At 36.6% G+C, this 7,690-nt stretch overlaps 1 pseudogene; it reads left to right on the forward strand.

The window, feature by feature from the left end:
• Positions 1 to 5,692: 5,692 nt before the first annotated feature.
• On the forward strand, positions 5,693 to 6,863 carry LOC134381583 (glycoprotein-N-acetylgalactosamine 3-beta-galactosyltransferase 1-like; annotated as a pseudogene).
• Positions 6,864 to 7,690: the final 827 nt, after the last annotated feature.

Consider the following 7,690-nt stretch of genomic DNA (forward strand, 5'->3'; position numbering starts at 1 on the left):
TAGACACATTTGCTCTACTCATTGTTCCATGGTATTTAACACTAAGCATTTACCATTATATCTCAAATGATAAAATAATGTGTGTATACAGTTATTGAAAACTGATTAATTAGATACATTATTTCAAGAAGAGGAAGCATGAAACCTTATTACTAAGAAAAGAATATGTACCATTCTTCTTATGAAAAAATCCCTGCTCTTAGATGCACAGATATGAAGATAAATAGATAATCTTACTTTAACTTCCTCTTAAACTAACTTAATGATTCTGATTTATGAAAAAAATGGAAAAAAATTCTATCAGGTATACATGAAGATGGTAAAAAGAGGGATTTTTTTTTTCCTCTTCATTGCTGCTTTAACGGAACAAGAAACAGAACAAGAGGTTCTACTTAGGCTAATTGACATAAATTCTATCATGCCATTAATGCAATTTCCATAAAAGCATCATGTTGCTAAGCCTTGTGTTATGTCAACCATTCATTATAATAGGAAGACTTATTCGATTACATAAAATAGAGGATTTGCTCAAATTAGAAGGATAGATAGTATTGGGGTGTCAATGCATAATATAGTATCCACCAGGATTACCATATATTATATTTTTAGAGAGACCGATCCTTCATGCTGTAAGTATAAATTTCAGCCTAATAGAAAATTTCAATAAGAGCCTTAAAATATGTTATGGTTAAATAATAATAAGAGATTAATTTAGTTTCTGCTTTTGAAAAATGTATTTAGAAGCATAATGCAGTATGCTATCTCCTTCTAAGAATTGTCTCTTTTGTTATAACTATGCCCTTAAGAGAGTTCACTGGCTCTAGATAAATGCTGTATATTTCATAAACTGCCTTTTATGTCTCAAAAATGTCTGTTTTCTGAACAGACTGAAAAAGCTACTTCCTCTTCTAATGTATCATTCTAAAGTCTGGGGGACAACAGTGACTAGGTCAAAAGGAGCTTAAAGCAGCAGGATACCACAATTAACAAGACAAGATAAATATTTGAGTAGCTTTAAAGGTTCATTTCTCATAAAGATTTAGATAACTATCATGTGTTATATAATGACTTCATGTTCATAATCATCATGTGAAATTCCCTTCAAATTAAATATATATATATATATATATATTGCATGTAGATATATTTTATTTGACATATCCTCCCAGTGAAACAATTACTTTGGTGAATTTAATGGCCTTCCTCCTAACTGATAGAGCTGTGCAATGTTCACCATTCTGCTGTTAAAATATTCTAATTAAATCAGTCACCCTGGTCCCATCTGTTATATACTGATCTCAAGCAGAGAAGCTGCTGGAATCTCTCCAGGGCAGTGAATGTACTTAGTTCCTTTCATGGCTCATTGAATGTCACACGCAGGAGGACCTTGTTCTTGGTTTGAAATTATAACTAAGGCTCTGGGTATACAATAAACTCCAGTGAATGTTATGGAGATTAATTCTGCTCTTATTTCCTACTCTCAGAATGCTTTCAGGGTGCAAACAATCATGGTTCATGTCACTGCTTAGCTATCTATTCTCCACCAAGACCTGGGAAAGAGACATGAGGAGATTCCCTGAACATTCTTCCTAGTTAAACGTGATCAAGATCCCAGAGCGCAGCACCAAAGCAGAATCATAAATGCAGAGGGTCTTTCTTCTCCCAAAATCATGGGACCTGCTCTCAACGTTTTCCAACAAATTTACTGTTTTTTTTTTTTTTTTTTTTAATTTGAATGTCTTACAAATTATCAGTGATTCAAAGCAGGGTAACATACCTAATAGAACTTCATACATATCATCTTGTTGAAAGACGATAGTGACAATGGTATTGATATATCAAGTAGGAGAATTGCGCTGAAATGTAGCAATTCCATAACTGACAGGTGAGAAAACTGCACTTCACTCTGCAATTGCCACTGCTGCTCTTCAGCTCTAACTGCTTGAGTCATGAAATGCCAGATGTCTCTTGCAAAGAAAAAAAAAAAAAAAACTTATTTTTATTACTGTTTTAGTAATTATGTGGGATAGTCTCACTGACACCACTGTTTCCTGAAATGCACTTCTACACCCTATTAATTGAGAGGATAGTTCATTACAGAGAGATCGCAATCAGGTCCCTACCTTGTATCCTTTTTGGTGTTAAGGGGTCCATGAAGTGTAAACAAATAAACACATCTCATGTATTATTTATTGAAACAGCCAGCTGTATAACTTACCTATACATATATATACACAAATGGGCACACACATTTTCCCACTTATTACTTTTTTAATATTTCAAATATTTGCTTTATCTAAGTTACTCGTGCATATAATTTAAAGAATCAACTATTTCTACCCATCTTAAAAATAAAATTTGCTCCCTTTAAGAGGCAACTATTTTTAGCTCCTCTATCTGAATCTATTTAGTGTTTACCTTCTTATATACAAATTGCTTGCTTATTATTATCTGTAAAGCTTCCACTATGGCTCTATTTTCTCTCCTCGCCTCTTCCCACACACATACAACTTCCTCTACAACATTTCTCCTGTTAAGATCATATCTTACTTGGCTCCTCTGATCAGTAATAGACCATTTTAAGATTTCTTGGTGCATTTACTTTCCCACTCCCCTAAGTCTACCATTTCAAATGTTCTGTCTTAAAATCTCCAACATCTCCTCCCCAATACTCACTCACAGCTGACCTGCTTCCTATTTTACTGCCCAAATGGATGTAAGAAGCAGAGAACTTCTGGTAATGAGCGAGTCCCATAGGATTGCCTTTCACCATCTGCCAACATGTGAGAGGCCCACTTAGTGTCTGAGTGCTCGCTGCTTTTGGGTTACCAATGATACACACCAGACAGAATCAAAGGAAAGGCTTTTTATTTTGAAAGACGTCAACTAGGAGACAGAGGGTAAAGTCCCAACTGCCTCCCCAAGCAACTGAGGGCTGGAGCTTATATAAGTAAATGTACTGGGTGAGACAGAATGATTTGACAGATGTATGGGGATATATAAGGCAAGACAAGATGTCTGCTTTGAATGCAATCTTAGTTATCATTAAAAGCAAGCTACAAAAGGAAAACAAAGTTAGTTCTATAGTGTATACACAAGTGTGGGGGATTTTCTATGTTTACACTTCCATTTGCTTTCAGATAGAACATATCAACCCCATATCTATGATACCCTCTCTCTTCTCTCAGTGAGTATGGATGAGCCCTTTGTGATCCTAACTCCGGGCTGCCTTCTCCTACAGGTTCAACTCCCTCTTGCCCACACTGGACACCTGCTGCAGTGCTTCCTCCTTTCCTACATTGATACTGGATCAGTATTATTACCAAACCCTTTTTCTACCATTTTTAAAAAGAACAGCCCCCCTCTTAATAGGTTTAATTTCAGATCCCACTTTTAGCTGCTTCTTTCCCTACTCCCAACCCCCATGAAGGCAAATCTCCACAACGTACTGTCTAGACAGACTAGCTGTCTTCGATTAAACCTTTCACATTTTCTCTTGAACCCTCCTCAACCATGATTCCATCCTCACTGTACTTGCAAAGTTATTAACAAGAAGCTCAATCCCATTCTTTGTCTAACTTTATCATCAACATTTTATTTAATCTTGCCCTGAAACATTTTCTTCACTTGGGTTATAGGAAACACCTGGTGCATTGGCTTTTTTTTTTTTTTTCCTCATTCTCCTTTGCAGATCTCTCCTCATCTCTCTGACCACTAAATGATGGAATGTACCAAACTGTCTTCTATCCAGGCTCAAACCCATCATGACATCACCTAATCTCATGCCTTCAAATTTACATTGTCAGCCTGAATCCTTCCTCAGAATCCCACAGTGTTAAAGTGTTATATTCAACCGCTTATTCAATGCTTATACTTGGATGGATGTGTAACTGACATTTCAGTTTACAATGTGTAAAACCATCTCTCTTCAAAAAAGAGAAAATAAAAAGAATAGAAAAGAGAGAAAGAAAATAAGACAAACAGAAAAACTGCCTTTGCTTCTACCACTAGTAAAGATTTAGTTGGGCTTTATCTTAGTCTCTAGCCTTTCATTCAACCCAGAATCAATCCTATTAGCTGTACCTCCAAACTACATCCAAAGTACAGGTTCCAAGTACTCTTTCTATCTTCATTGCTACCACCCTATGGAAAGCCACCGTTGTCCCTCATTTGTAGGATTGCACATGCTACTAACACATAGTAATGTCTACCTCTGCTTGTTCTTTCATCTGTTCTCAGCACAGCAATTACATTGATCTTAAATGTCATCTCACTTTATTTCTCTACTCAAACATTCCAGTGGTTTGGACCATACTGTGATAGAAGCCCAAGTCTAGGAATTCCTGAAAAATTAGACACTCTGTTTCCTCTCTGTGCTTACCTCCTAACATGTTCTTCCATGTCCGTCCCACTCAGAGTACGTCGGCTTCCCTGCTGTCAGGAGACACAGAAGACACACTCTAGTTATTATTGCGGGGCCTCTGGAGAGCCACTGTCAATTTATGAACTCATGTCCTTTAGCTCAAGAACTGCCTTTGACTTATATAGTGATGATTCCCGTTTTCTCTGTTATTTCTTTATAGAATTCCTAGGACTTCAATTATAAATCTCCTGGAAAAATTTTTACTGTGACTTTTTCTCATATTTTCTATCTTCGTGCTTCTGCCTTATTTACTACAGAATTTTTCAACTTTATCTTCCAAAATTTCTATTGAGTTTCCTTTCTGCTGTCTTAATTTTAATGTATCCCCAATTTTTTTTTTTTTTTTTTTTTTTGTGTGTGTGTGTGTGTGTGTGTGTGTGTGTGTGATTTTCAGATTATTCATTTTTTCCCCTGGTATATTTTTTGACACATTTTCTTAACTCTCCAAGAATATTGATGGTAATGTTTGAAGTTTTCTTCTCTCTAGATAGTCTCTAGGACTGAGAAATTTTTTAAAATTTTTTCTTCTGTTTGTTCTTACCTTCACTTTTGTTTTAGAGCCTTTCCTTAGTCCTCCCTTGGTCTGTCTGATCATTTTAAGCTGAGAAGCTGTTTAGAGGTACCAAGTCTATCCTCACTAACATCTCCTCCAACTGGTGACTGGCCATCTGGGGGAGAAACAGGGCCTCAGTATCAGTATCTGGGATTCTTCTAGGAGTCTTAAGTCCAGGATAAGTGAGGGTTCAGTGGGAGAAGGGATTTAGGACATCTAACTGTTTAATTCACAACTTTAGTTTTATTCTCCCATTTCAACCTCATTCTACATAATCGTCACTCTCTGTCCTACTTGTGGAGTGACCGGTCAATTAGTGCTATTGGTAATTGGAAAACCTGCTGGGAATGAATCATTTTAGATCATATTGGCCCTCAGTCATCTCCCTTTCCTTCCTGCCCCTCTAACCATAGGATTTTGTGATTGTGAGTCTAAGTCAATAACTTTTCACCGCTTGCTTTATTTACCTCTTCCAAAGTGCTATTGCTTTTTTGTCCTCTACTATTTTTTCCTAATAATTTCTGTTGGTTTCTTTTGAAATCTCTCTTCTCTGTAGCTTTAGAGCAGTTTCAAATGGCAGGAAAAAGAGATACCCATATTCATCCTTTGCTCCCAATGCACTTATGTATCGAATGCACATGTCACTAGAACCAATGTCAAAAAGGTCTCTTTAACGTATCCCTTACCTGGGGTGGCTGCACTGTGGCTGCCCCGTGATGGGGTGTCCTTTTCCAGCTGGAGTCACCATTCAGCAGTGGGCCCGAGACAGCATGAACAAGAGGCGGGGTCAACACTGGGTATTTTCACGGCCCGTCCAAGTTACTGTCAATGCGGGGAAATAGACGTTCGGAAAGTGGCCGCAACGCTTCGCAGAACGTGTTAACCTTCCTCTCTGGGTCGATAACCGGATTGTTCTCGTTCTCAGCTGTTCCGTGTTCTGTAGGGAGGACAGGGTGACCTCAGCCATTTCGAAGGGCAGGTGGACTTTAATGCAACGTCCAGCCAACATTAAAATGAGAACAGGGACGTTGCTGAAAAACTCTACAGAAAGTAAATATTCTTTGCCACATCATGACGTGGACTCAAAATCTAAGGGAAAAAGCCAAACATGTCAAAGCTCTCTGGAACCAGCGTGGTAATAAAGGGTTGTTTATGAGTTCAGAAGACAATAAAGACTCTCCTACTGTGAGATTAAAAATCAAAGAAGGCAGAAAACAACTATGCTGGAAAATAAATAAATAAATAAAGCTTTTTAGTGTGTTCATGACGATTATCTGTAAGACGCTGATTGATTTATGAAAGCAGAGGATGGTACGTATGTCATACTAGACAACTTGAAATGGATTCTGGCCTATATACTATAGACTATAACCCCGAAGAACCCGTTTTTCTTGGGAGGAGACGTAGGCCCTATGGAAAGCAGGGCCAGATGAGCAGGGGAGCAGGACATCAAATGAGCAAAGAAGTCTTGAAGACATTTGCTGATGAATTCAAAACGGACGAATGCACACATATTTCTTCCATTAAAGACTCAGAGGTGGGGAGATGCATGAAAATGATAAACAGAGGAGCAGAGGATTCCAGAGATCCCACTGGAAAAGAAACTTTCCATCATCACTTCCCACCAGAAGACCACTCAATCAAAGGTTTAACACTGGGTATTGGAAGTCTAACTGTGATCCTCCCATAGAGGCTTCTAGTTGCTATTCTGATCTTGCAGTTTCTTTTCACTACGTTGGGCCTACATCTATGTATGAGTTAGAATCCCTTGTCTATCACCTTCATCCATATGGTTATAGAGATACCAACCTGTCTTTCCTGAGAATATACTGAAGAAAATAAGCACACAGAAATTAACATGCAAAGTTAAAATTAGGAAACTCTTGAAGGAAAAACACAAATGAGCAAAGGTAAAATTTCCAACATTGCAACAAAGAGGGACTTCTGTATTTCTGTTATAGAATACTGGAATCTCAATGAGGAATTCCTTCTAAGTGAACATTTCGTATTAGAAATATTTCATGTGCACAACTGTCAAATGACTGAAGCTTTAAGTGGGCTGTCCAGTCTGTTAAAATGTATTTTGATAAGGTTTTATACATATATATACATATATGCATGTATATACATATAGATATATATGGCTTCATATATATATATAAATATATAAATATATAAATACATAAATATATAAATATAAATATAATATAAATATATACATACTATATATATTATTATATATTATATATATGAAGAATTGTGTTTTTAAAATATTGGGCATGGAGATCTAGAGATATTGTTGCCTGTTCTTGGCCACATGGTTTATAAGGGTACTTCAAAAAGTTCATGGAAAAATAGAACTAAAAGATAATGTGAATCTTTCCATGAACTTTTGAAGTACTCTCGTATTGTCACTGAGAAATAGAAACAGTCAAATTTGCTAAACTGCACTGCATCATGCTCATAACATACATTCAATGCTAAACAAATCTGCCTAAAAAAATTCAGGAGGAAATATTGTTGCTCAATGTTTTTTGTGAACTGTGATTTGCAGCGATTATTTATAATTTGCAATCCTTCTTCCAGAAAAAGGTAGATACTTGTTCTAAACATGCATTGATAAAACCACATTTTGAAAATCCAAAAAAAAGATAAATAAAATAAAATAAAATCCTCATCCTCATCTGTGTCTTCCAAGAGTCAACCAGACATAG

Source organism: Cynocephalus volans, chromosome 7 (assembly GCF_027409185.1).
Source record: "Cynocephalus volans isolate mCynVol1 chromosome 7, mCynVol1.pri, whole genome shotgun sequence".
In the NCBI taxonomy this organism is placed as follows: Eukaryota; Metazoa; Chordata; class Mammalia; order Dermoptera; family Cynocephalidae; genus Cynocephalus; species Cynocephalus volans.